This window comes from Cervus elaphus, chromosome 5 (assembly GCF_910594005.1).
Source record: "Cervus elaphus chromosome 5, mCerEla1.1, whole genome shotgun sequence".
Taxonomy (NCBI): domain Eukaryota; kingdom Metazoa; phylum Chordata; class Mammalia; order Artiodactyla; family Cervidae; genus Cervus; species Cervus elaphus.
In genome coordinates, this window is record NC_057819.1 from 4,137,826 (window position 1) to 4,165,245 (window position 27,420).

General features: G+C 37.5%; 1 protein-coding gene across 10 annotated transcripts in view; it reads right to left on the reverse strand.

Annotated features, from left to right (window-relative positions):
- Positions 1 to 27,420, reverse strand: part of MTMR3 (myotubularin related protein 3) — a 125,694-nt gene that overhangs the window by 61,730 nt on the left and 36,544 nt on the right. For 6 of the 10 annotated variants that reach the window (XM_043901379.1, XM_043901372.1, XM_043901382.1 and 3 more), the window contains exon 2: positions 1,037 to 1,089. The exons of the other annotated variants lie outside the window; for them this stretch is intronic. The gene's annotated coding sequence lies outside the window, so the exon portion shown is untranslated. The remainder of the gene's footprint in view (positions 1 to 1,036; positions 1,090 to 27,420) is intronic. 10 annotated transcript variants of the gene reach the window in all.

Genomic DNA, 27,420 nt, shown 5'->3' on the forward strand with positions numbered 1-27,420 from the left:
GGTACCATCACTTCATGGGAAATAGATGGGCAAACAGGGGAAATAGTGTTAGACTTTATTTTTGGGGGCTCCAAAATCACTGCAGATGGTGACTGCAGCCATGAAATTTAAAAGACGCTTACTCCTTGGAAGGAAAGTTATGACCAACCTAGACAGCATATTAAAAAGCAGAGACATTACTTTGTCAACAAAGGTCCATCTCGTCAAGGCTATGGTTTTTCCAGTAGTCATGTATGGATGTGAGAGTTGGACTATAAAGAAAGCTGAGCACCGAAGAATTGATGCCTTTGAACTGTGGTGTTGGAGAAGACTCTTGAGAGTCCATTGGACTGCAGGGAGATCCAACCAGTCCATCCTAAAGGGGATCAGTCCTGAGTGTTCATCGGAAGGACTGATGTCGAAGCTGAAATTCCAATACTTTGGCCACCTGATGTGAAGAGCTGACTTAATGGAAAAGACCCTGATACTGGGAAAGACTGAGGGCAGGAGGAGAAGGGGACAACAGAGGATGAGATGGTTGGATGGCATCCCCGACTCAATGGACATGAGTTTGGGCAAACTCCAGGAGTTGGTGATGGACAGGGAGGCCTGGCGTGCTGGGGTTCATGGGGTAGCAAAGAGTCAGACATGAACTGAACTGAATTGAAGTCTAGTAACAAAGCCTTGATTTTCACACAGATTTAACAATTTAAGAAAACTCAAAGTAAGAATCAAGTTTCAATTTAAAAGAACATCATGTTTAAAACTATTTTAAACAAAAGATTAAGGCTACAACTCACTTAATCTCAACTTTAATACCAGTTTCTAGGCACAGCGTATTACACTACAGCACAATCACACATGGGGAAATGATCCGACTTGAGTCCTGATGGTGGGGGGAGACCACCAAATTTTAAGATTTAACATGTAAGTAAACATACAAGAGTTCACCTAAATGTCCACTAACAGGGCCCCAAAATTAATCTGTCAATTGTCTTTTGCAGCCTCAAAACAGCAGAGTGTAGTAAGGGGTGAAGGGTAGGGGGAACAAACTTACCAAATGAAGTTTGTCTGAAGAACTTTTTCTATTTGAAGGTTTCACAAGAAAACCTGCAGAAGAAAAACCAGTAGTTGAACAATGACAAATACCCTGAGGATCAGGTTAAGCCACTTAGGCCTTCCCACAAGGCTTCTCTCTGCAAGTTGTTATGCCATGACAATACCTTATTTTTTGAACTGCTACAATGTGAACTACTTGGTCCACCACGTTTTAGAATGTTTAATTGTGCAAACCGGGCCAATTCAGGCCTTAGCACGCCTTTAGAAACTGCAGAACCATACAGACAGAAGTTTCCAAGAACCTACAAATACTCCTCTTTAAGAGTTTTGCTCTGTCAATCTAACATCATTTCTGATGGCTTCTCAGGTAAACCTCTGCCACTAAAGGAACAAGTACTTTCAAAAGTTAAGAAAATCACAGGAGATCTCGACACGGACTTGGGAGTTGAAGGTAATTGGTACACATTATTGGCTTCTACCAAAGGATCTTTTGTGTGTGAGAAAAAAAGATCAGAAGAGGAAAGTGTAGTCTAAACACAAAGAACTCCTGTCACAAAGAGGCAACAATCTGACCCTTACAGAGATAAAAGACCTCGTCAATCTACTATTTAATCATTAAGTCATGTCCAACTCTAGCTACCCTATGGACTGTAGCCCCCCAGGCTCCTCTGTCCATGGAGGCCCCCAGGCCAACAATACTGGAGTGGGTGGCCATTTCCTCCTCCAGGGGAATCTTCCAATCTAGGAATCAAACCCAGGTCTTCCGCACTGCAGGTGGATTTCCTTTGTAAAGACTTCTCTCAGTATTTGCGGACAACTTATCCTTTCGAGCTGTTTATGTGACATAAAGTCACATATATGAACAAGACTGCACAAAATATCAAAGTCTTAAAATCAAGGAGTCAGTCAACATTTTGCATTATTCCCATAACCTCTGAAAACACTTTTTATACAAGAACCATATAAGAGGAGGCTAAATATGTAATTATAAAATGTTCTAACCATTTTACAAGAAGTTATTTTTGTCTCCCAGTAACTTTTAAATTTTATAACTCAGGCTGGGCCACATTAACAACATGCTCTACAGGAAAAAAGGCTATTCATAATTTGCAACTTGAGATACAAATCGTATTAGTATCAATATTGGTTCTGTTGTTTAATGAGGTACAACACAGTAGAGCAGGAAAATTTAAAGGTTTTAAATCTGCAGGAACTTTTCTTGCTAAAAGATAATTTTTGCTTAGTATTTGAAGATTGAAATACAAATTACAATTATTTTCATTCATTTTTCCTTTATACTACAGTAAGGTTATTATTTTTTAAAATTATGTCTGTAGGTACACTGTATCACATCTATGAACTTTATTTAGGATAATAAAACAGTTGTCAAAAAGAACAGATGCTGGGTCTATTTGTCCTTAGCTGTTAAAAAACAACCAGGTAAGACAATGTATCAGTATAGGATGGCACATTCCACCTAAGAACTAAATGCAAGCAACAGTGAGACATTTCACTGTAAACCTTGTAGTACTCTGATACTTCTTGGTAACTCCAATGACATGCAAGTGCTCCCAGTTCAGGGAAAGAGACAACCAGGGAGTCATCACAGGAGGTGGAGAATGACTCAGTCTTACAGATTAGGTGGAATTTAAATAAAAAGAAAGAGGGGGAGGTAAGCCAAGTGAGGCTGGATACTAATACCGCAGTGGGAAGAAAACACATTTTTGAGCAACAGAGAGTAGGTTAGAATACCAATCATCTTCAGGGAAATGAGACTAAAAAGACAGCACACACTGTGGGCCTTGAATGCCAGGTTAAGGAGTCTAGATTTCACTCGATGGCATAAAACCAAAAGCTTCAAGAGCAGGAGATTAATAACACCAAAGTGGTCGTATGAGAAAGCAGCAAGGAGGATGGTTTGGAGGGAAAAGTCACTTACAATGTTTCCAGACTAGTAGTTCAGATATGAACTGCTAAGGGCCCAATATCTCAATGATAGTAAAAACGCAGAGGCACCAACAAAGTGAGTGGAAAACTTTAATTGCTTAAGCTCGGTAATTAAGTAGGAACGATAAAAGGAGGCAGAGCAAGTTGGCAGAGATAACTGCAAAATTCTAAGCCCTGTGGTGAGTAGGAAAAGTATGGTTTTGTTAAGAACTGAAGGGCAGCTTCCAAGGAAGCAACACCAGATAGGATATATTGGCTTTAAAGGTGGCCTCACAAGTAAATGTATGTCCAGCCAGTAATTAGGGGTAAAATGGGATTAGATTCAGGAGACAGGTCAAATCTAGGGGTAAGAATGAATTGATGGTGTTCCATTTATTTCAAAGAAATTACTATCTACTACAAGAATCATCTGACATAGTTTCAGAAATTACTTGGTAATTTATTCTGTCAAAGATAGGAGAAGTCCATTAATACAAAACTGTGTAAAGCTTCTAGAGGTGTAAAGCTCCAAGACATGGACCAAGCAACAGGACGACTCAACAAAAGGCTCAGGCAGGCCTGCTTCAAGGCCAGCGATGACCCCTCATACCACAACCAACACCCCCTTAGTTGGAAACAAGTACGCCACTGTGAAACACTGCCAACCAAACTTTAAACACTGCCCATGGTTCTTCAGACTATCTGCCAGATAAAGGCCGTGTAGAGTAAGAAAGAAGGAAGCTCTCTGGTGCCACAAGCTGCTGTCTCATGAACCCAGACAGTATCCCATGATACCAGTCATGCATTTGAAGAGGTAGAATGTAAAGTGGTTATGTTAAATCTAAGCAACAACCTAAAGCGTCTAAGAACATGGATTCTTAAGCACATTCAGCACTGATGAACAGCACTGATGAACAACCTGGGCAGCAATGTGGAGCAAGAGTTAATGATGGTCACTTTTACGTTCCATCTGGGGAGTAGTATGGGGGGGAAAAAAACCTTTCGAAGTTACTTGATGGGCTATGGTTTTTCCAGTGGTCATGAATGGATATGAGAGTTGGACTATAAAGAAAGCTGAGCACTGAAGAATTGATGCTTTTGAACTGTGGTGTTGGAGAAGACTCTTAGAGCCCCTTGGACTGCAAGGAGATCCAACCAGTCCATCCTAAAGGAAATCAGTAATGAATATTCATTGGAAGGACTGATGCTGAAGCTGAAACTCCAATACTTTGGCCACCTGATGCGAAGAGTTGACTCACTGGAAAAGACCCTGATGCTGGGAAAAATTGAGGGTGGGAGGAGAAGGGGATGACAGAGGATGAATGGCTGGACGGCATCACCGACTCGATGGACATGAGTTTGGGTGGACTCCAGGAGTTGGTGATGAACAGGGAGGCCTGGCGTGCTGTGGTTCATGGGGTCACAAACAGTCGGACACAACTGAGCGACTGAACTGAACTGAACTAAGAGGGTAAATTGTTTACAATCATGTAATATACTATGGATAGAATTTTATCTACTTTAAGAGGAAACTAAACAAAAAACAGACATACTTGATTATTAAGTGCTAAAATACAAGATATTACTGTACACAAGGTCCTTCAGGAAGATAATGAGAAAATGATTAAGAGAAAGGGCATGGAGGTCACGAGAAGGCTATTAAGGAATGGACACCTACATGGAACAGTCTGTCATCATCTTAGGCCACTACTATATCAGCTTCAACAAGGGCAAAGAGGCACACCAATCTGGACCATTTCTATAATAAAACAAGGGAATCTAAACTACAAAAACCAATTAGATTAAACCAAATACACAAGGAAAACTTAAGAGACTCAAGTCAGTACTCCTGTAATATGGGTGGAGGGGTGGGACTCAGGGGAAGAAAGGGTAGTTAAAGCAGCACTTTTTGGGCTCCGGTATGTTTTAAACTTCAAAAGAAAAAAAGAAGCATTTTTCCCCCCACTTTCAAATGCAAGAATAATTGAGAGTTCAAAACTTTAAGAAGACAACACTGAGTAATTTTAAAAGAATCTTTTATTTTCACTATATGTGAAAGAAATGGCTTTTCTTGCACATGTATTGCATAGTAAGAAACACTGACAGTAAAACTTGAGTGTGGAGGCAAAATAAAGTAATTAAATGAGTCATTTTTAAGAACTGACTTACAACTGCGACCACTTTGGGCGAGCTTTTCAGTTTCTCAGTGTTTTCCCCATTTATGCCTAGTAACTTTTTGGATATCTGATAGATGACATGACCTTCCCAAACTAGGATTCCATGGCATGTTGGGGAGATTATTCCACGGTGGGGAGATGATTTAATCACTCATAAATCCCAAAACTTATCAGCTGAGTAAAACTACTGTGGTTTGGTCTTACTCCCCATACAACATCCCAAACCTCAAGTTTTCTAAAACGTTTGCTGCTGAAGTCAACTATAAACTAAAATAGAAACCAAGAAGCAGTTCAAAAGGCATGGCTGAATGCTCTCAGTTGGGACTTCCCCCCTACTTATAAGGAAAAAAAGTAAAACATACAAACAGAAAAAAAACTAAATGTAAAACTGAGTCCGTGTCCTGGCGCAGTGACACTTCCAAACGAGATTAATTTACTTTAAAAAAAAAATTAAAAGATGCTGTATGTCTTTTCCACCTCTTTCAAAAACATTAAAGTCTGTATGTTTACAGGGATCCAGACACAAATTCATGATCAGAGTATGCATTCCTCTGCCAGCTGTAGGATATAGATAAGCAGTTAAAATATTATCATTTCCTAAGCAAAAAAACAACCATCTTCTTGAAAAACAAAAATCCAGTAAATTGTCCAGAAATTGACAGATGAACTCCATATTATAATCTCAATTCTGCATCAAAGAGCAATAATTCTCTTGAACCAGCAATATTTATGGCAATGTTCACTCTAACAAGTTCTGTTTCAGTAGATAATAACCAAATATCAATCTTGTATAATTCTGTGGATACATTAGTAGTACAAGAGTGTGGTTCATTCTATCAGGTTTGTTTGTTTGTTTTTAATGTGGAAAAGTTCTGAATACACTCCTCAAAGGAGGTGCTGCAACAGACAGAATTTCAGTTACTGATCAATACTTAAGATCATATGTCTTCATTTAAGTGACTCAAACATTGACAGCTGCTTTTTCCAAATGGAACCCCAAAATGTGAGGTGTCAAAAGCAAAGAAATTTGTGCTCTAGTGTTTTTAGATATTAAGATCTGACTGCATTTCAGATGTACCTTTTTGCTTTTCTCATCTCAAGAAGGTAAAAGGAAGCCCTGACCACCTTCTCAGAAAGATCAACTGTGATCAAACCAACTTTAGCAAATTTGATTTGTACCTTTTAAAATCACTTATTTCTTACAAGTGTTTCCCTTTTAAACTTACTCCTTACACAAAAGATAGGAAGAGGGGAAGCATAAATCATACATGATGTCTCTTTTAAATTCATACATGATGTCTTGGTGAAGACATTTTCTTTTTTTCCTCTTTTTTATTTTTTAAATTATGCAAGTATGATAACACATTTACTGGAAACTTGGAAAATACAGAACAAAGTTACATATAGTTCACTATTACAATTTTTTTTGTTTGTTTGTTTTTCAATACAATTATTTTTTAAGTAGAAGATTTTTAGTTTGAGTTTCAATATCAAACTCTCAAAAATTAACAGAATGAATATACAGAAAAGTAGAAGGATACAGTAGACCTGAAAAGCTCAGTGAAGACATTTTCTGGTGATGACCAGAAAAAATTACAACTGAAGATATAATACAATCTACTAAAAAGGGTAAAAATAACTTCAAGAGTTTTTTTAATGTTTTGACTTGCTCTATAATCACTTCTATAAAGAAAACACCCACTTCATACTACTAACTCAGATATATTAAATTATTAATAGGATTATAAATTTCTGTGAGTAATGTGTAATGTTATCTTCTGACTCTATATCCTCCACCAGAAGTCGCAAGGCGGGTATTATTTTACTATTGAAATTAAGAATTTTAAATTTAGCTTTGTGAGGCAACATTTAGGTTCACCATGGTAAATGGAGAGATGTTCCCTAACAGCTACGAAAGAAAAAAACTATCAGAAAACAAATACTTAAGTCTTGGTTACTGACAGAGAAAATCCAGGCATTCAAATCACTAGAAATTAATTAAAAGCCAAGCAAGATCACTTTATCTAAGTGCCAGGGGTAGTTTGTAACTGCTATGGAAAGATCAGAAAGACCAGCTCCGGTGTTCAAAAAATGTTTCTTGACTTTTGTTTCTTTGACTAGTTCCAAGGCCTACCTTTGGGAAATTAGTAAGAGAAGGTGAATTCCTGCACACTCATGTATGTGCTGCACCTTGCTCAGTTAACTTTTCAGGAAAAGGAAAGAAGTAATTCTGTTTCCCCTAGCCCCCCTTTCTCCCTACACTGTCCCAAACTGAAGTTTTCATGGGCAATCATAGAACAAATATTCTATTTTTTTTTTAAAGATTCCTCCTCAGGAAATTCATACCTCATGGAAACTTAAAATTTCCTAATTATAACCTTATAATGACTTCTGCCCCTCTTAAAACATCATATGATTATCTCAACAGAGCCTGCAGACTCTGACCATGCCTCCTACAAGTCAGAATAAAATTATAACTGCATTTTCCTGAACAAAACACCGAAATGACCAACCCCTACCTATGAAGATGAGCAGTTTTACAATAGGTTCTCAAAAGGTTTTTTAATAAGGCTTAAATTATGAGCTCCAATTTCTTATGTACTCCAACAGAAAAAGACCACTAATCATGAGATAGGTAGCAAAGAACAAAAACTTACTTTTGTTAAAGGCAAGTAAAATATTATGCAAAATTCAACTACCAATGTCATTTTGAAATCTGCAAATTCACACTGTTTATTCCAATATGCTTTGCTTCTGGGCCCTGCCCTAAAAGGGCAAGAACACTCTCCAAACCCCACCCTTTTTATACCAACCCTCTGCCCTCACGCTGGATAACAGGTTTCTTTTCTAGGAAGACGGCAACTTAGTTTGAAGGTCAACTTACCATAGGAAGTCAAGAGTTCCCCCATGTATAAATGACATGATTTTCCTATCAGGCCTAGGTACTTGGGATTCTAGAAAAATTTGGAATTAAACTACACTCAAAAAATAGCTATCAGCATTCCAAACCTAGCTAATCTGTATATTGCTTATTAGTTTATCAATAATATATAGGAATATTAATGGTCCTCTCTCCATCTACAAACAGATTGTTCAGAAAAGTTCTGGTTCCCTCTTCTTAGCTTCATGCAGAGTAATAGGCAACAAAATGGACAAGGACCAGAAAGCTGAATGAAAATGCAAATCCATCCTTTAAGCATATATTCATAATCACTGTAACTTGTATTGTGACTTTTTTTTTTTTTTGTATTGTGACTTTTTAAAGATAATTGTATATACTGTGTTGCATCAAATCCCTTTGTGTATACACTGTTATTTTGTACTGGTATAATTTTAATAAAGAAACATGTCAACAATTAAAAAAAAAAATAAAGAGAAGGAACAGATTTTAATTTTAACTGCTGTCATTTCAATTATAAACTGTCCAACTCCAGATAGCCGACAGGCACATTCAGAGAAGAGAGACAAAATTCCAAGAGTAGAGGCTATATGTGCAACAAAAAGAACCCACTCTTACCCTGGTCTAGTTAAAATATGTGTGCTGTGCTTAGTCGCTCAGTTGCGTCCAACTCTTTGCGACCCCGTGGACTGGAGCTCACCAGGCTCCTCTGTCCATGAGGATTCTCCAGGCAAGAACACTGGAGTGGGTTGTCATGCCCTCCTCCAGGGCATCTTCCAAACCCAGGGACTGAACTCAAGTCTCCCGTATTGCAGGTGGATTCTTTATCATCTGAGCTACAAGGGATATTCTGGCAATTAGGCAAGGGGCTACTCATATTTTTGAAAACCAAGCCAGTGAAGATCCAAATAACCTCTCATAACCAACCACACACAACAATGTGGGCTCTATTTAAAATGGTGAGCTCAAATACCCACTCTTTTGAAGCAGTACTCCTCAATTATTAAATAGCTGAAAGACCAGAACACCATCTTCTTAAGAATCCTTTTAAGACCAATACAATTCAACAGATGCCCAGAAAACGACCCACCCTTTTAAACTAGTAACATTTATTTCATGTAACCAGAGGGAAACATGTAACTGCCACTGAAACATATATAGGGAGAAAAAACTTTCAGCTAAAGTCAAAAAGTAGAATTCATGAAAATGCTTTACTTAAAGGAGACCAAAAGTCCTAAGCTAATAAAAAATAAAATCGTCTTATTAAGTAAAGAGGATTCTCCTTAAATAACTGCACTTAACCACTCTAAAAACCTTAGACAAGTCAAAGGTTCAAACTGAATACACAAATCAAACCATGAATTTTAAGAATTCTTAAGCTATCATTTCACTTAACCCATTAATCAGAAAAGGAGATGGGGACTTTTTAAAACAGCACATATACTTATATTCATGCAAAACACATTAAAATATAGGTATTAGTAAAATAGTCATCTAAAATAAAATTAAAAACTGCTCAAACATACAGCCTAATATCAACCTATTCTAAACACACTGGGGAGTCTAAGGGTATTGCTTATACATCAAAAAACTTAAGAACTAGGACTTCCCCGGTGGTCCAGTGGTTAAGACTCTGAGCTTTCACTCCAAGGGACATGGGATTCATCCCTGGTTGGAAACTAAGTTCCTGCATGCTGCATGGTGTGGGCAAAAAAAAAAAAATCCACACAGACAAGTACCTGGAATTCTCAAGTTTCCAATAAGCATGTGAACATAGCTACTAAGAATAATAACACCACACCTTCAAGGTCAATCTGAGCCACTCATGTTTCTTGCATTTTCCAACATGAAACTAAAGGAAATAAAGTTCAACGAAACTAAAGTCTAAAAAAGATCTAAGAAATAATGCATTACCCAAGCTCTCTGGTAAATATCAGGCCTATGAATGAATGGACAACATATCCTGTACTACTTTCATTTTTAGCCAGGACACACATACGCTAAAATGCAAAGAAATATAAAGACCTTGGGAAGAGTTTACACTTTTCTATTGATTTACTCTTCAACATCTAACCTAACCAGAGATCAAATGGCCAACATTCACTGGATCATAGAAAAAACAAGGGAATTCCATACACAAAAAAACCTACTTCTGCTTCATTGACTACACTAAAGTTTTTGACTGTGTACAAACCGTGGAAAATTCTTAAAAAGATGGGAATTCCAGACCACCTTACCTGTCTCCTGAGAAACCTGTATGCAGGTCAAGAAGAAATCAGAACTAGACATGCATCAATGGACTGGTTCCAAATTGGGAAAGGAGTACATCAAGGCTGTATACTGTCACCCTGCTTACTTAACTTTTACATCATGCAATACGTCAGGCTTGATGAATCACAACCTGGAATGAAGACCGCCAGGAAAAATATCAACAACCTCAGATATGCAGATGATACCACTCTACTGGCAGAAAGTGAAGAGGAACTAAAGAGTTTCTTGATGAAGGTGAAAGAGGAGCGTGAAAAAGCTGGCTTAAAACTCAACCTGCAAAAAACTAAGATAATGCCTTCCAGTCCTATCACTCATGGCAAACAGATGGGGGAAACATGGAAAGAGTGACTGATTTTATTTTCCTGGGCTTCAAAATCACTGCAGATGGTGACTGGAGCCATGATATTAAAAGATGTTAACTCCTTGGAAGAAAAGCTATGACAAGCCTAGACAGCGTACCAAAAGGTAACATCACTTTGCCGACAAAGGTCCATATAGTCTAAGCTATGGCTTTTCCAGTAGTCATGTATGGATGTGAGAGTTGGACCATAAAGAAGGCTGAGCACCAAAGAACTGATGCTTTTGAACTGTGGTGCGGGAGAAGACTCTGGAGAGTCCCTTGAACAGCAAGGAAATCAAACCAGTCAATCCTAAAGGAAATCAACCTTGAATATTCACTGGAAGGACTGATGCTGAAGCTGCAAAACTTTGGCCACCTGATGTGAAGAGCCGACTCACTGGAAAGACCCTGATGCTGTAAAAGATTGAGGGCAGGAGGAGAAGAGGGTAGTAGAGAATGAGATGGTTGGATGGCATCACCAACTCAACGGACATGAGTCTGAGCAAAGTCTGGGAGACAGTGAAGGACAGGGAAGCCTGGTGTGCTGCAGTCCTCGGAGTCGCAGAGTCGGATATGACTTAGTGACTGAACAACATCACCATCTAACCTAAAACTTATATGCTACAATATATAGGTATTTTTTCAATTGTTTCCATGGTATGGTATATATATTATTGGTGATATGTGAGAAGATGATTTAAATGTAACATAATTGCCTTCTTTAAAAAATATGCTGGTGAACAATGGAAAAAACATTCTTCATTCTATAGACTCTGAAATGCTGTTGAATTCAAGGTACATAATTAAACTTACACATCACCAAGGAAATAAAGAAAAAAACTTGATCTTAGATGCATTACCATTTGGTATACAGATACTGCAAAAAAAAATCATGTAAGTAATGTATTAAGGAGACGTTTGGAAGATACTGCACTATCACGTGCATGCGTGCTCACGGTGTCTAACTCTTTGCGACCCACGGACTGTAGCGCACAGGCGCCTCTGTCCAGGGAGTTTTCCAGGCAAGGAGACTGGAGTGGGTGCCATTTCCCACTTCAGGGGGTCTTCCCGACCCAAGACTGAACCCGTGTCTCCTGCATCTCCTGCGCTGGCAGGCAGATCCTTTACCAGTGAGCCACCTGGGAAGCTCTCGTATCTCACTACATGCTAATACAAATCCTTCATAATACAAACTGCTCCTTACCTTTCTTTCCTCAAGTTGCTTTATTCTCTCATTTTGCTTCATAAGACCTACTTTTCCAGTCCATTAAAAGTCTGAATCCATTCAAAGCAGGCCTGAGCAGGGCCTCAAACAGCCGGTCCTCCCCCACAGAAACGACAGCCTCTCTCTGCAGGTTTCTGCTACTAATACCTGAAAACTTCCACCACTTCCCCAATCCTGACAGCGATTGCTGGCACAGTAGCAGAATACAAGACCTACTCTGGACTGTCACTGTAGCACCTCCAACTCCACATATTCCAAACAGAAGCCACCACTGGCCTCCCCCCTCCCTACACCATATCTTCTTTCTTATACCAAATGGTAATGCATCTTCTTTCTTAATATTCCACTGGGAATCTTGGTCAGCCTAGGTCTTCAAGGCTAGAAACTGACACTATTTCCAACAGCATCTGACACCATCTCCCACTGCTTTCTCTGAAATGCACAATTTTCATCTTTCCATTTCATGCCACCACTACTGGTCTAGCAACTGGTTCTCAAGCATTTGTTGAATTAAATTTATTTAGACCTTATTACTGAAGAAACAAAATAACCAGCTAAGAAATGATTCTGGTCAATTCCTCTTTGGAACATTACCTGGCATAACCATTCTGTCAACAGACATAAAACGTCCCAGCTCAAAAAAGATACGTCCTACGGCATACATACCCAGAATGAACAACTTGAGGCTTCTTTAAAATTTTTCATGCATGAGCTTCTGTCACTGCTACTACTTCTGCCTCATTTACACATACCACCTAATCCATTTGGATAAATCCTATATATCCTTCTAGGCTTCCTTTGTAGCTCAGCTGATAAAGAATCCGCCTGTAATGGAGAAGACCCTGGTTTGATTCCTGGGTTGGGAAGATCCCCTGGAAAAGTATGGAAAGGCTACTCACTCCAGTATTCTGGCCTGGAGAACCCCATGGACTGTAGAAACCCATGGACTTGCAAAGAGTTGTACATGACTGAGCAACTTTCACTTTACTACATATCCTTCAGTATTTGGTTTGAAAACAGTAATTTCACTATGAAAGTTTTCCCTTCAGAGTTCAATGTACAGTTTCAACATAGCTCTATTTTATAATAGAGCTCACTACATGCCACTATAATTATTTCCATTTCTATTTGTCTAGACTATGATTAGCTATATAGGTCATTTTCCTACTCAACATCTGAACTCAAGGGCCATACACAACGTGTTAACAAGATGCATTACAATATAGATTACTAGATAAGAACACAGGTTCTGGAATGAGACCATTTTGGATGTGAATTTTGGCTCCAAACCTATTTGAATCGCTTTGGGACGTTCACTCAGTCTCCTCATCTGTAAAATGGAGATAACATCAATAAGTTTTCTAATCAGTGTTCAATGAATACTAATTCTGATGAGGACAAGAAAGATGCTCAATGACTGCTTTCTGGATTTAAAAAAAAGCACAATTTAAGTCAATACAAGAAATTAACCAGAGCCTTCTATTACCTACACACTGAATAAATGTTTCAAGCACACCCATGCCCATTTAAAACCTCTAATTCTAGTTCTTACCATAAATCCAACATTTCTACCTGCCTTTCTTCATACAGAAGAAATCCCTGGGACTGACAGATGTATAAGTTTCCATTATTCATTATAAACTTTCTAAGTCCAAAATTTTTTTTTAAAAGTAAGGTGATTTTGCTGAAACAAAAACTTGAGGCTAACCAAGAAGAAATAACTGAGCCAAGCAATATTAACCGTTTTTCTCCACACATTCTCAACTCTCAGGACACTCTTTCACAGTACTTGTCAAGATCTAGTGCATACCTCTCAACAAGGCCTCCCCAAAATGAGGATCTTCCTTCTTAATGACAAGGTCTCCCCCAAATGAACATCCTATTCTTCCCCTCTAAGACATTCTATGTTCATTCCAAATTCCTTGCCATTGTTTATGTTACTTCCTATACCCAGACTGGCCCTTTCTCCACCAACCAGATCCCTAGAGCTTCACTAGTAATCCAAACCACTAAATATTCATTGCATTTTTTCCAAGTATACGTGATTTAACATTTATTCTCTTTTGCCTAGGTCTGCTTCTTTCCCTCCCAATTTTCTCACCCTCCTCCACCTCCCTCACTCTCTCAAATACAGAGGCAAGTTCCCTCAAGAGCTACTCAAAATGTTCTGATTCATCAATGAAATTTCTCTTCTTAAAGCACAAATAATCTTCCTAAAAGAGGTTTGAGGTATCATTGATAATACTGTAAAAGTAGGACTCTTTGATCAAGCCACTCTTAATGCATCCTTTTCATGTTCCATTCTTTGTGTAATAATTTTGCTTCTACCCCCAAAACTGGACTCCTTCCCTTTCCTTTTCTCAAAGGTGAGATTATAAAGCTGTTTCTTCCAATTTGAAGCCAAGATAGTTTTTCCATCATATACATTTAATGCTTTCTAATAATTGGCAAAGATCATCAACAGTACTGCACCCACATGCACAGTTAACTCTACAGAGTCAAAAAATATAGAAGTACTATTTGGCATACTACCTGGAACAATTAAGTCCAACTTTTTTAAAAAAATAATTTAAGTGACAGGAAGAACAAGGTGAGAAAATACTCTCAAACAAAACAAATATAATCTCACATTAATGAGTCAATTGTGGCAGCTGTGAAGCTTGTTTCATTAGCAGCTAACTTACATTGAGCAGTCCCTGTCAGGCACCACACACGCCACATTCTGTTTATACTCTCATCCACTGATGAACACTGAGGCTGTGGCTACCTTTTAGCTGCTATGAATAGTGCTATGAACACTGACGAATAAATACCTGTTCAGAGTCCCTGATTTAACTTCTTTTGGGTAGATACCTAAGGAATGGAATTGCTGGATCATATTATAATTCTGTTTAATTTTTTAAGGAACCACCAGATTGTTTTCCACAGCAGCTACACTATTTCACATTCCCACCAGCAATGCACCAGGATTCTATTTTCTCCATATCTTCATCAATACTGTTCCAATTTAGACGACAGCTCTCTTAATAATGGGTATGAAGTGGTTTCTCGAGGTTTTGATTCATACTTCCCTAATGATCAGTTATACTCATCTCTTTTCATGTGCTTACTGGCCATCTGTGTAACCTTTTTGGAAAAATGTCTATTCAAATCCTTTGCCCATTTTTAGTTGGGTTGTTTTACGGTACTGTGATCCTCTATATAATCTAGATAGTAATCCTTTATCAGACATAATTTACAAATATTTTCTCTAATTCTTCGGGTTGTCTTTCACTCTCTTGATAGTGTTTCCTCTTTCTTTCTTTTGCTGCCTGTGTTTTTGATGTCATACCAAAGAAATCAGTGCCAAATCCAATGTCATAAACTTTTCCCCCTATGTTTTCTTCTAAGAGTGTCATAGTTCTAGCTCTCAAGTTTAGGTCTTTGATCCTCAATTCCTCAGATAATTTTAAAGCACAAATAATCATGTTTTTAATTTCATAAAAACTTTTTCAACTGTTAGGTGAGACTTAACAGAATCTATATGCTATAGAAACAATGATATTACAAGATGTTAATTTATGCCCTGTTTACAATTTTTAAACAATTGGAAATAAGTAAACTGATACCCATACAATGGAATATTATGCCCTTCTAAGCACAGGAGTTGGGTGAGTAACCCAGGTTAATTGAGTCATAGCCTATTCCATCAACCACATGATCCAAGGGGGAACCAATGAGAATCCTCCTCAACGACAATCAGTTCACCGAGTCACCCTGGACCTACCACAGTGAGTTCAAAACAGTAAGGGCTGTTTTGAGTTTTTAAGGAAAACAACAGTAACTGACATCTAGTAGACCACGCAAATGACTATCTGAGGTCATTCATAATTTCAACATTAACTCACAAAACATTCCTTTCAGTGACATCATTTCTTTAAGAAGCAAGAGATTTAGCAGCTGCTATGATAAAAAGCCAGCACCATGTAACAATCAGTGTGGAACAGGAAATCAGAGGTATAATGTCTGACCTGATTCTAAGGCTTGAGAATCTGTGCAGTATCCAACAGCCACATACACGGAAAAATCAAAATATTCTCCTTCAAATTGCATGAATCAATTTTTCAAATAACTAAACTGTCAGGAAATAAATACTTAGGTTGTTTGGTCTTAACTACTTAACAAATGGAGCTGTTTTTTTTGGCCAATGGGCGGGCACCATGGAAAATATTACTGAGACAGCTAACAAGAGCCTTTGGACTATGCAGCCATGAACCAGGAGAAACCTGGGAGAATCACACCAGTGCCTAGAGAGGTGCAAAGCTACAATATCTAAGACACTCTACCCCAACTCCCAGTCCTCAGAGGCCCCAAGCTGCCTGCCACAGTTCTTCAATCATGTGAGCCGCTCCAGTACTCTGCCAATAAAGCCATCCCTTTCTTTTTGGTTATTTAAGCTCTAATTCAGTTTCTATTACCAGCAGCCCAAAGTTCTAAATAACAAAATCAGATGATTCAAACATTCAGCCTGATTTTCTTAGCAAAATCGTCACTAACTAATGTAGATCAGGGTTTGCTTGTTTTTTTTGTGTGTCTGTGTGTGTTTTTTCTTTTTTACACAATTTAGGGCATTACTTTAACTCAAATATAAATCATTCTGTTTACTATTTCCTGAATCAACTGAACAAAGAATACTGTTAGATACTGTATACTTAAAATTTAGTTTTAAAGTTTTGCACATTTCTTCACAAAAATACCCATTTGAATTAATTTTTCATGACAATATAAATCATACCACATTTTTTCTTTCAAATTCACAACAGAAATTAGAAAATTTCTAAGCAATCAAATTCTGCTATACTCAAGTTACAGCTTCAAAGAATAAATAAAACATTCAATTTTATGAACATTAAAAGTCAAATATTTCCTTAAATTAATAACTGATTTCCAGAAATAAATTCATACAGAACTCATTTACTTTATGAAGATCTGTTTAATATAAATCAAAGACAGCAGTGACTTCAGCAATGAGAACAATTTACACTTTGTTCATTGCAATTGAAAGAAAAGTAAACATTTCAAAAATGAGAAAAGCTTAAGTGAGAACTATACCAATTAATAACGGCAATTACAGCCAATTTTTATGCCCTGTGATAAAGCATTTATATAGACCTACTTCCCTGGTGGCTCAGCTGGTAAAGAATCCGCTTGCAATGTGGGAGACCTGGGTTCAATTCCTGGGCTCGGAAAATACCCTAGAGAAGGGAAAGGTTACCCACTCCAGTATTCTGGCCTAGAGAATTCCATGGACAGAGGAACCTGGCGGGCTACAGTCCATGGGGTCACGAAGAGTCGGACACGACTCAGTGACTCACAACAACAAAGAGCATTTGGAGTATGAGGACTATTGAGTTGTATAAATGCCCAGAGGCCTAGAGATGAAATGAGAGAAAAGAAATAGCGATTAAATGTTTACTTAGAAAAAAGGATAAAGAAAAAATAGAACTCATTAATCTCGTTGTACTTAACAATGAGCCACTGAGGTCTGAACACCCATTTGCCACACCCCAGCAGTGTCTGAATCAGTCAAGCAAGAAGAAAAAGGAGGAATGGAAGCAGGAGATGAAGAGAAAAAGAAAACAGGGCTCCAGGGGATAATGTGTATTAAAAAAAGAATCAAGTGATCTTTATACCATGATACCTATGCATAAATTTAGGTTAATCATGTCCTCTTTCCCTTTCCCATACATTCAAATCAATTAGAAATTTTTTTCTAAATTCTTTCATCCTAATGTTTCAGCAGCCTGTTTTTAAAATTATTCCTTTTGTCACCGGGTGAGCAGACCCAAGAGTCACTCAAGATTTCTTTAGAATTCTAATTCATCTTGCATTTTCACCCAACCTTGAACAGAGCTAAAATTTTTTAAATACATTATAAAATATTTCAGATTATCACACTGGGATGAAATGGCAGTTTCAAGGAGCTTCAAAGTTTGTTGAGGATCCTTCATCCCTGGTTTTCATTCCAACACTGTTTCATGTTTCCCTTGTACCCATTTTTTTAAAATTTATGTATCTATTTATTGGCTGTGCCACACAGCTTGTGGGATCTGTAGTTCCCCGACCAGGGATCCAACGCAGGCCCTCAACAGTGAAACTGCCAAGTCCTAACCACTGTACCGCCAGAGAACTCCCTCCTGCATCCATTCTTTATTCTAATGCTTCTCAACCTAGCAACAGAAGGAACAAGCCTTCCTGCAGTTCACTATAAAACTAATGGAAGTGTATCAGATAAGTTAAAGCAGCTTTCATCCCAGGATGAAGTCACAAAAATGCCTGTGACTGACAAATTTCACATAATATTTTACAATTATATCTTCACCTCTAACACACTGATTCATATTGCATCCCTAACCCCAATTCCATAACCCAAGGCAACCCTCACTAAAGTCTACCTATTTAATTCCAGTTTTTAGCTGGAAAGAATGAGAACAGACAAAATTTTATCATAGAATCCTAAGCAGAAAACTCAAAGGTTAAAACACTTCCAACAACACCCAATAATTCAAATCACCAGTCATACTGAAGACAACTTAAAAAGCTGGATAAAATATTTAAAATTCTCTTAAAAGCAAAGACCTAAACAGACAATGAGCTATTATCAAAATCAAATTCCCTGAGACATAAAAAAAGACTGAGATTCAGAGTTGAGTTCAATATCTGGGTTGGCATCTGCCCTGGGGGTAATTTGATGAAACTGAAGAGTTATACCAACTCAGCAGCCCCCAAATTTAAAATTCCAATTCAAGAGAATTCCCTGGTAGTATAGTGGTTAGCACCAAGCACCTTCACTTCAGTGGCCTGTGTTCAAACCCTGGTTGGGGAACTAAGATCCTGCAAGCCACAGAGTGCAGCCAGAAAAAAAAAAAAAATTCAACTACAAACTGTTAGAAACACACAACTGAAAATTTAAAGAAACAAAAAATTTGGAAAACAGATTATGAAGAAAGAGGTCAAGAAAGTATTAACAAAGAGAAAACTGGGTTTGGCTATACTTATTAAAAAAAAAAGTAGACTTTAAGGAAAGGGGGCTTCCCTGGTAGCTTAGCTGGTAAAGAATCCACCTGCAATGCGGGAGACCTGGGTTCAACCCCTGGGTTGGGAAGATCCCCTGGAGAAGGGAATGGCTACCCACTCAAGTATTCTGGCCTGGAGAATTCCAAGGACTGTATAGTCCATGAGGTCGCAAAGAGTCAGACACAACTGAGTAACTTTCACTTAAGGAAAAATGCATTACTAGAAATAGAACCTTTCATAAAGATAATATGGTTCAAGATAAGAAAACAATGATTCTATATTATATAAACCTAAAGTTTGATGTAGAAATATATAAAGCATAGGATTACAAAGATTTAGCAAGACTGAAAGAAAAATTTATATAAAATAGAGGGAAATTAAAGAGATAATGTATGTAAAAAACAACATCAAAACATATCAAGCATCAAGCACTCAGGACTAAATCCAACAAAGATGGATTATAAGGAAGTAGTGAAACACAGTAAGAAGACCAAAATAAATCACAAAGCCTAAATTATCAGTTCTCTCAGTCTGAACTGAGAACTAAGTCAGGGAACTAATATCCTGCATGTTGCTTACAGTGGCCAAAATATGAAAATTTTTTAAATTTAAAGAGTGTTCAAAAAATTAACAAATCAGTAATAGAAAAAATTTTCAATGAACGATTTTAACAGAAATTTCACAAAAGATATATAAAAAGCCAATAAACACATATAAAAATGTGTATCATCAGTCATCCACAAAAAGCACATAAAAACACCACAATGAGATAATCTCTCACACCCAGCAGAGTGACTAAAGAGACGGACAAAAATAAATAAATAAATAAAGAGACGGACAAGAGCAAATGCTGGCTAGAATGGTGGGTAACTGGACTCATACACAGCTCATGGGAATGTAAACTGGCATTACCACTTTGGAGAACAGTTTGGCAACTGCTTATTAAGTTAAACGTACATTTATCCTATAACCCAACAATTTCACTCCTTGGTATTAACCCAAGAGAAGTGAAAAACACGTGATCACAGAAAGGCTTGGACACTGATGTTCAAAGCAAATTTACTCACAACAGCCCCAAGCTGGAAAGAACGCATAATTGTGTTCAGTAAAAGGTCATCAAATATACTGTAGTATATTTCTACTTGAACACAAACATTGCTGGAATACTACTCAGCAAAAAATGAATTTTAAACTTCCCTGGTGGCTCAGATGGTAAAGCGTCTGCCTACAATGCAGGAGACCCGGGTTAAATCCCTGGGTCGGGAAGATCTCCTGGAGAAGGAAATGGCAACCCACTCCAGTATTCTTGCCTAGAAAATTCCATGGATGGAGGAGTCTGGTAGGCTACAATCCATGGGGTCACAAAGAGTTGGCCACGGCTGAGCGACTTCACTTCATAAATGAAGTGCTGATACTCTCAACAATATGGATGAACTCAAAAGCACTATGTTGACTCAAAGCAGCAAGTTACAAAAGAATACTATACAATTCCATTTAAATGAAGTTCAAAAGCAGATAAAACTAATCTGTAGTGACAAATAAGAACAGTAGTTTAGGCAGAAGAAATAACCAGAAAGGGGCAAGAGGGACCTTTATAATGGGATACATAAGTTCTCTATTAGGATTGAGGCAGTGGCTTCACAGTTGCAAATATTTATTGAAACTCAAACTGCACACTTCCATCTGTGTATTTCACTAAATAAAAGCTATTTTAACTGTTAAAAAAAAAGAAATAGTATCCTAAAGCAGAGGCTCTAATCCTCAACCAAAAGTAGTGTCTTTAGCAAAGGTCATACAACTTGGTTAATTTATAAGTAATTTTAATATGTACACAGATCTTTGCCATTGTATATGGTATCTTATTTACATTAATTTTGTGTTGGTTTAAGCGAGTGTAAACAAATAGAATCAATTTGTATATTTTTATAAGAAATATATGATCTGTATTTAGATTTCATAAATTTGTGGTTGAAAAAGTAGATACACATGCCTGAGTTATTCAAACATCTCTAAAAGCTTTCTAATAGGTACATCCATGGGTTACATGATTATGATCCCACTTTCAGGACATTCTGGAAAAGGCAAAACTATGGGAACAGAGAACAGATTAGTGGCTGCCAGAGGTGAGGGGTGGAGGAAGGGTTTAAATAAAAAGAATAAATATGAGGGACACTTCTGGGGCAACAAAACTGTTTTGTATCTAAATTGTAGTGCTGGTTATACTGCTGTATGCATTTATCAAAACTAACAGAACTGTACATCAAAAGCAGTAAACTTTAACTTCAGGTAAATTAAAAAAAAAAAAAAAAAAAGACTTTACAACTAAGTTTAACAAATGCTAAACTTGACAACATTTAAATAAAAACCAACCACCTCATATGCACCATCCTCCCAAGGTCCCCAGACTCTGAGGGTATGCATATGAACTCCTGACCTCCCTTATAACCAAAGAGCATACATTTTACAGTTGACTAGTGTTTTGGGTCAAGTCTGAGATTCTTCTAAGGTACTGAAATTTCCACGAAGTTAACTTGCCTCCAAGGAGATCAAGTTCACGACATGATCAAAGGCATATGCTATGTGATGGTTTCATCAGTTTACCTTGCATCTTTCATCAAGAAAATTGTTTAACCACTCACTAGTCTATAGGCAACAAGCAACAATTAAAAAAGAAACGCTGGATCTTTGAGAAAGTTCCAATTTCCCATCTGGAAGAAAAAGGGAGTTCTAGTTTCAATTCCCATCAATATTTTTCACCTATTAAAAATATTATAAAATATTAAAAATAATATAAAAAGTATTATCAAAAGTACAGCACCTTCTGAAAGTCCACATCAACTGCTATTCTTCTCAATAAAATAGCAGCCAAGATATACCTCCATAAACATAATCATCCCAGAATAATGTCTATCTTGAAAACTTTAATTTAAAAATCATATCCTTAGATTTTAAGGCTATGTAGTTCAACAGGAAAAGTATCATGTGGCTTTTGCTAAAAGTAGTTTTCGCTAACCTCAATTAGCATGCCTGAAAAGGTTTATAAGGTTGTATCTCAAGAATGAGGTAAGCACATGACTTCAAGTCACAACTTAGAACCATCAAAGTCCCTTTCCAATCTTTTAGATGCAGGCTTTTGTTTAAACTTGTACTAAAAATTTGAACTGTGACACTCCTTATCCAGATCTTACATTACAAAATAAAACTAATGTAAACCATTTTAAGGATATTTTAAATTCTAGACATATTTTCATCAAATGACAGTAAAACATACTACTAGGCATCACAACTAGAAAATGTAGGTTCTAAGTCATCTGTTGGAGAACTGAACATGTTACTCAGGACAGGGCCAGCTTCACGGGTCTGCAACCCATGCACACTTGGTTTAATGCTATGTTGTAGCCATTCTGAAATTCTTAATTTTTGAAAAAAAATCCAGAATTTTGGGGGAAAAAAACCTTAAATTTCTGAAATTCTGTTCTGTGCCACGATTCTATGGGAAAAGAGGAAAAGAATTTACAAACAACAGTACTCCAGTGACCAACAAAAATTTACTTCTGGGCTCACAAATTAACACAAATTTTTCTTCCTCCTTATTATGACCAGAACTATACATATGGTTTCAAATCAGACTTAAGATTTCAAAAAGGTCTATATCTACTGAAGCATCATAACTGATGAATTTATTCCACCATTCAGTGATGTTAATCCTTTTATACACATTTATGAAATCCATTTTGATGTGTACTTCACCAACATGGGCTTCCCTGGTGGCTCAGCTGATAAAGAATCTGCCTGCAATGCAGGAGACCTGGGTTTGATCCCTGGGTTGGGAAAATCCACTGGAGAAGGGAAAGGCTACCACTCCAGTATTCTGTCCTGGAGAATTCCATGGACTGTATAGTCCATGGGGTCGCAAAGAGTCGGACACGACTAAGCAACTTTCACTTTCACTGACACCCAAAATTTATATATGCAGTGTTATTATTCACAAAATCTTATATTCTAAAAATGAGTATTTTATTTAAAAAGTAAGTCTTCAAAGTTTTAAGAGAGAACAAGTGAACAAGTAAACAACAGACAAGAAGAGCGCAAACAGCTCCTGAGTCTCAAGGCAAACAACGTGTGGTAAAGAAAGAAGTCTCCCGAAAAGGCATCCTGGCACTCAGCAGGCACTCAAGCATCTCGTTTTTACAACCATCTGAAGTATCAGCATTCTCTTCAGAAAAAAAAAAAAAAAGATTCAGCCCTGCTGATGAGGATATTAAAACTCCAAATCCACAGAAGACAAAATAGGGTGAGGCTGAAAAATTAGTAGAAATGATTAGGGAAAAAGGTAACAGAGTAAGAAGGTATATAATAAAGAAGCTTAATCCTTACTTAAAATACTTATCAAGAAGTATTAGTTTTTTCCACTGTACACAGAGATGCTTGACAAGTTTCTGGAAAGGGGATAAAATATGTCTTTAAAATTAAAAAAAAAAAATTATCCAGGATGTCTTTCAGCCACATCAGTAACATATATTTTAAAAAAGCATTTTAAAACTCCAATGGAAAGAATGAAGGGGGCCATTTTTAATAATGCAATTTCATATTCTATTTAAAGAAATTAAGTCAGAAAACTGAATAGAAGCAAGTATTGGAGAATATGGGAAAATGCAGAGAATTTACCAAGGCAAATAAATGGCTATTAAGTTGACATTTTTGTGTCAGTAAATAATGTTCTACTACAGGTTATTATTCAATAGTAACACCGAAGCCATTAACAGTCTCTGAGATGTTAGAACAAGAAATCCATTCACTCTAAAGCTGAACATTTATTAGATCTCCTCAAGCTGGGCACTGCTTTCTACCAACTTTCTACTTCAGCACTGAGGCAATCTAATCTAACAGGAGAAAGTCAGGAATCAGGTCTTTCCATTAAACTCCAGCGCTCACCATCCTCTGGGCAAGCATCTATCTAGTACAGGAAAAAGCTGCCCGTAGGAAGGAAGTCTACTTGCCCTGCATTGCTGGGCTGTAAGCTTGTGTTGTTATGGGCACCAGCACAATAGCGCAAATATAAGGGCAAGGAAGCAAAAAGCTGACCGGATTAGAGAATCTGGTCCATGTGATCAGTGTATTAATGAGACTACAATTACCTAAAAGTTCCCAAGCATACCCAAATTATTTGATTTTCAAAGAAAATTTATCAGGAGGTTAGGGTCAGTACTATAACAAAGCCACAGAAGTTTAAGAATCTTTTATTCTTAAATCTAATCTTGTTCCAAATTATAATTGCAGACTATAGACTAGGAAGAGAGACAAACACATTTAAAGGGTTTCAGAGCGGATAGACAGTTTTGTCTTCTGCTTCTATACTTTTCCCTGGAATGAGTACAGGAGAGAAAGGATTATTTAACCAGACAGTAAACCTAATCAGAAAGGCATCTTTTTTTTTTTTTTTTTTTTTTTTTTTGCAAAAGTCCACATTCAAAACTACCTCTCCTGCTTTCCTTCCCTTGTTTACTTCCCACAGCTTGTGGCAGAGTAAAGGAACATGGTTTCCCCCTTGACTGTGTAGTATCTCTGCACTATCTCCTGTTCTAAACAAAGCCTCCAGAACTTTTAATTCTTAATGTTTAAGAATTAAAAACATACACTAGCATTACAAAGTGTTAGTTTCCAGGCATTCCCGCACTACTTCAGAGTCAACTTAACTAACCTTGCCTCAAAACCTAATTCAGACGTTTACTACTTCTGTCATCTTGAAAAGGTCACTCTTCATTAATAAGCTTCTGACAGCAACAATATCTCAAAGTATTACTGTAAGGATTAAATGATCTAATACACAGAAGCAATTAGAAGTGGACCTGGCACTTAGCAATCACACACCGTTAGCTTAGTACTAATGCCCTGATATCAATAACTCTTTATACCACACACTAATGATCTTTCTTGAACTCTAAAAATTTAATTACTTCCCCTGACCAAACACATGAATTACTGGAGAATAAACTAATATACATAAATAACTCTTAAAAGGTCTTCATTACAGAAGTATCAATCATACAGTTCAGAACTACAGTTAAAATACTGCACACAGAGCTCTGATTTTACACCATAATAAGTTAATATAGGCTTAGACAAACTAGTCCAAAGGAATATCTCATTATTTTGTTAAACAAAACCAAATTCTGAATAAACACCACTATCTTCATATTTAAGAGCTAGTATTTACTGGGGAGCTTCCCACGTGGAGCTAGTGGTAAAGAACCTGCCTCCCAATGCAGGAGACTAAGAGATGCAGGTTTGATCCCTGGGTGGGGGGAAGATTCCCTGGAGAAGGAAATGGCAACCCATTCTAGAATTCTTGCCTGGAAAATCTCATGAACAGAGGAATCTGGCAGGCTACAATCCATGGGGTCACAAAGAGTCAGACACAACTGAAGTGACTTGGCATGCACACATTTACTAAACTATGTGCCAATCACTGAACTGTGTACTTTTCATACATTATCCTATTTAATCTTCATAGCGTTCCTGAGGTAGGACAACTCATTCTCATTTCAGAGACAGGACCCCAAGTCTCCAAAAGACTAAGTAATTTGCCCAAAATCAAACAGCTAGTATCCTTCAAGATTCTAAAACACCAGAGCAGACACTTCATGATGTGAATGATCACCTGAGTCGAGTTTTCCAAATTCTACCAATATGACAACGTAAAATAAAACACTGAAACTTAGGCATTAAGAGAAAAAATTCAGTTCAGTTGCTCAGTCATGTCCAACCCTTTGCAACCCCATGGACTGCAGCACACCAGGCCTCCCTGTCCATCACCAACTCCCAGAGCTGGCTTGAACTCATGTCCATCGAGTTAGTGATGCCATCCAACCATCTCATCCTCTGTCGTCACCTTCTCTTCCTGCCTTCAATCTTTCCCAGCATCAGGGTCTTTTCCAACGAGTCAGCTCTTCGCATCAGGTGGCCAAAGTATTGGAGTTTCAGCTTCAGCATCAGTCGTTCCAATGAATATTCAGGACTGATCTCCTTTAAGATGGACTGGTTGGATCTCCTTGCAGTCCAAGGGACTCTCAACAGTCTTCTCTAACACCACAGTTCAAAAGCATCAATTCTTCGGCACTCAGCTTTCTTTATAGTCCAACTCTCACAACCATACACGACTATTGGGAAAACCACAGCCTTGACGAGATGGACTTTTGTCAGCAAAGTAATGTCTCTGCTTTTTAATATGCTGTCTAGGTTGATCATAGCTTTTCTTCCAAGAAGTAAGTGTATTTTAATATCATGGCTGCAGTCACCATCTGCATTGATTTTGGAGCCCAAGAAAAGAAAGTCTCTTCCTGTCTCCATTGTTTCCCCATCTATCTGCCATGAAGTGATGGGACCAAATGCCATGATCTTAGTTTTCTGAATGCTGAGTTTTAAGCCAACTTTTTCACTCTCCTCTTTCACTTTCATCAAGAGGCTCCTTACTTCCTCTTCACTTTCTGTCATAAGGGTGGTATCATCTGTGTATCTGAGGTTATTGATATCTCTCCTGGCAATCTTGATTCCAGCTTGTGCTTCATCCAGTCGGACATTTTGCTGATGTACTCTGTATATAAATTAAGTAAGCAGAGTGACAATATACAGCCTTGACGTACGTCAACAGAAAAAAATAGATTTTATTTTAAATGCAAATATAACAAGAGAAAAATTTCACAAGTTACATGTGTAGAAGAAAAATTATCCAAACAGGGCATAAAGAAAACCACCACCTTCCAGTACTGCAACATGGATAGCTGCTCATTTGGTTAGATGTATGCTACAGTGTCTGGGTCTTATAGACATAAATTTTCACAAGCAAATTTACTCACATCCATGAATTGTATGCACAACAGGTATGTCTTTATCTACAAATCAACTGCCCTAAAAGTAGGTACTGTTATATGGAGAATCAGGAGGAGAATAAATGTGGCTCACACAAGCATTAGTACATCATCTCTCTGGAAGGTGGTGGTACGGAAAAACAAAAAATGCTCTTGTTAAGTTTACATTATCATCTTTGATACTTTATAGGGAGAATGTGCAAAGGACATTCAGTGACTAAAGTCCGATTAGCACCTCTCAATTAAAAAATCATGTGAAGGTGCCGGAACGTAGTACTCCTGGTGGCAGCACCACAGTAAGCACAAGCAGGAGGGAGGGAGACGGGTTTTGCTTCTCAAATGTCAGAATGTCCTGACTAACAGCACAACAACCAACAACTACAAGACACGTAAAAACATACTAAAAATTCTGATGGTATAGGAACCGGACGTAACATAAGTATTTTGCCAATTGCGAGGTATATCCAAGAACTCAGATATAAAATCACCCCCAAAATTAAACTTAAAAAGAACCCATAAAGGATTGCTCTGTGGTTACATAAGAAAATATTCTCTACCTTATTCTTAGGAAATAAACTCTAAAGAAGCATAAGGACACAGCGCCTCAAACTTACTCTCAA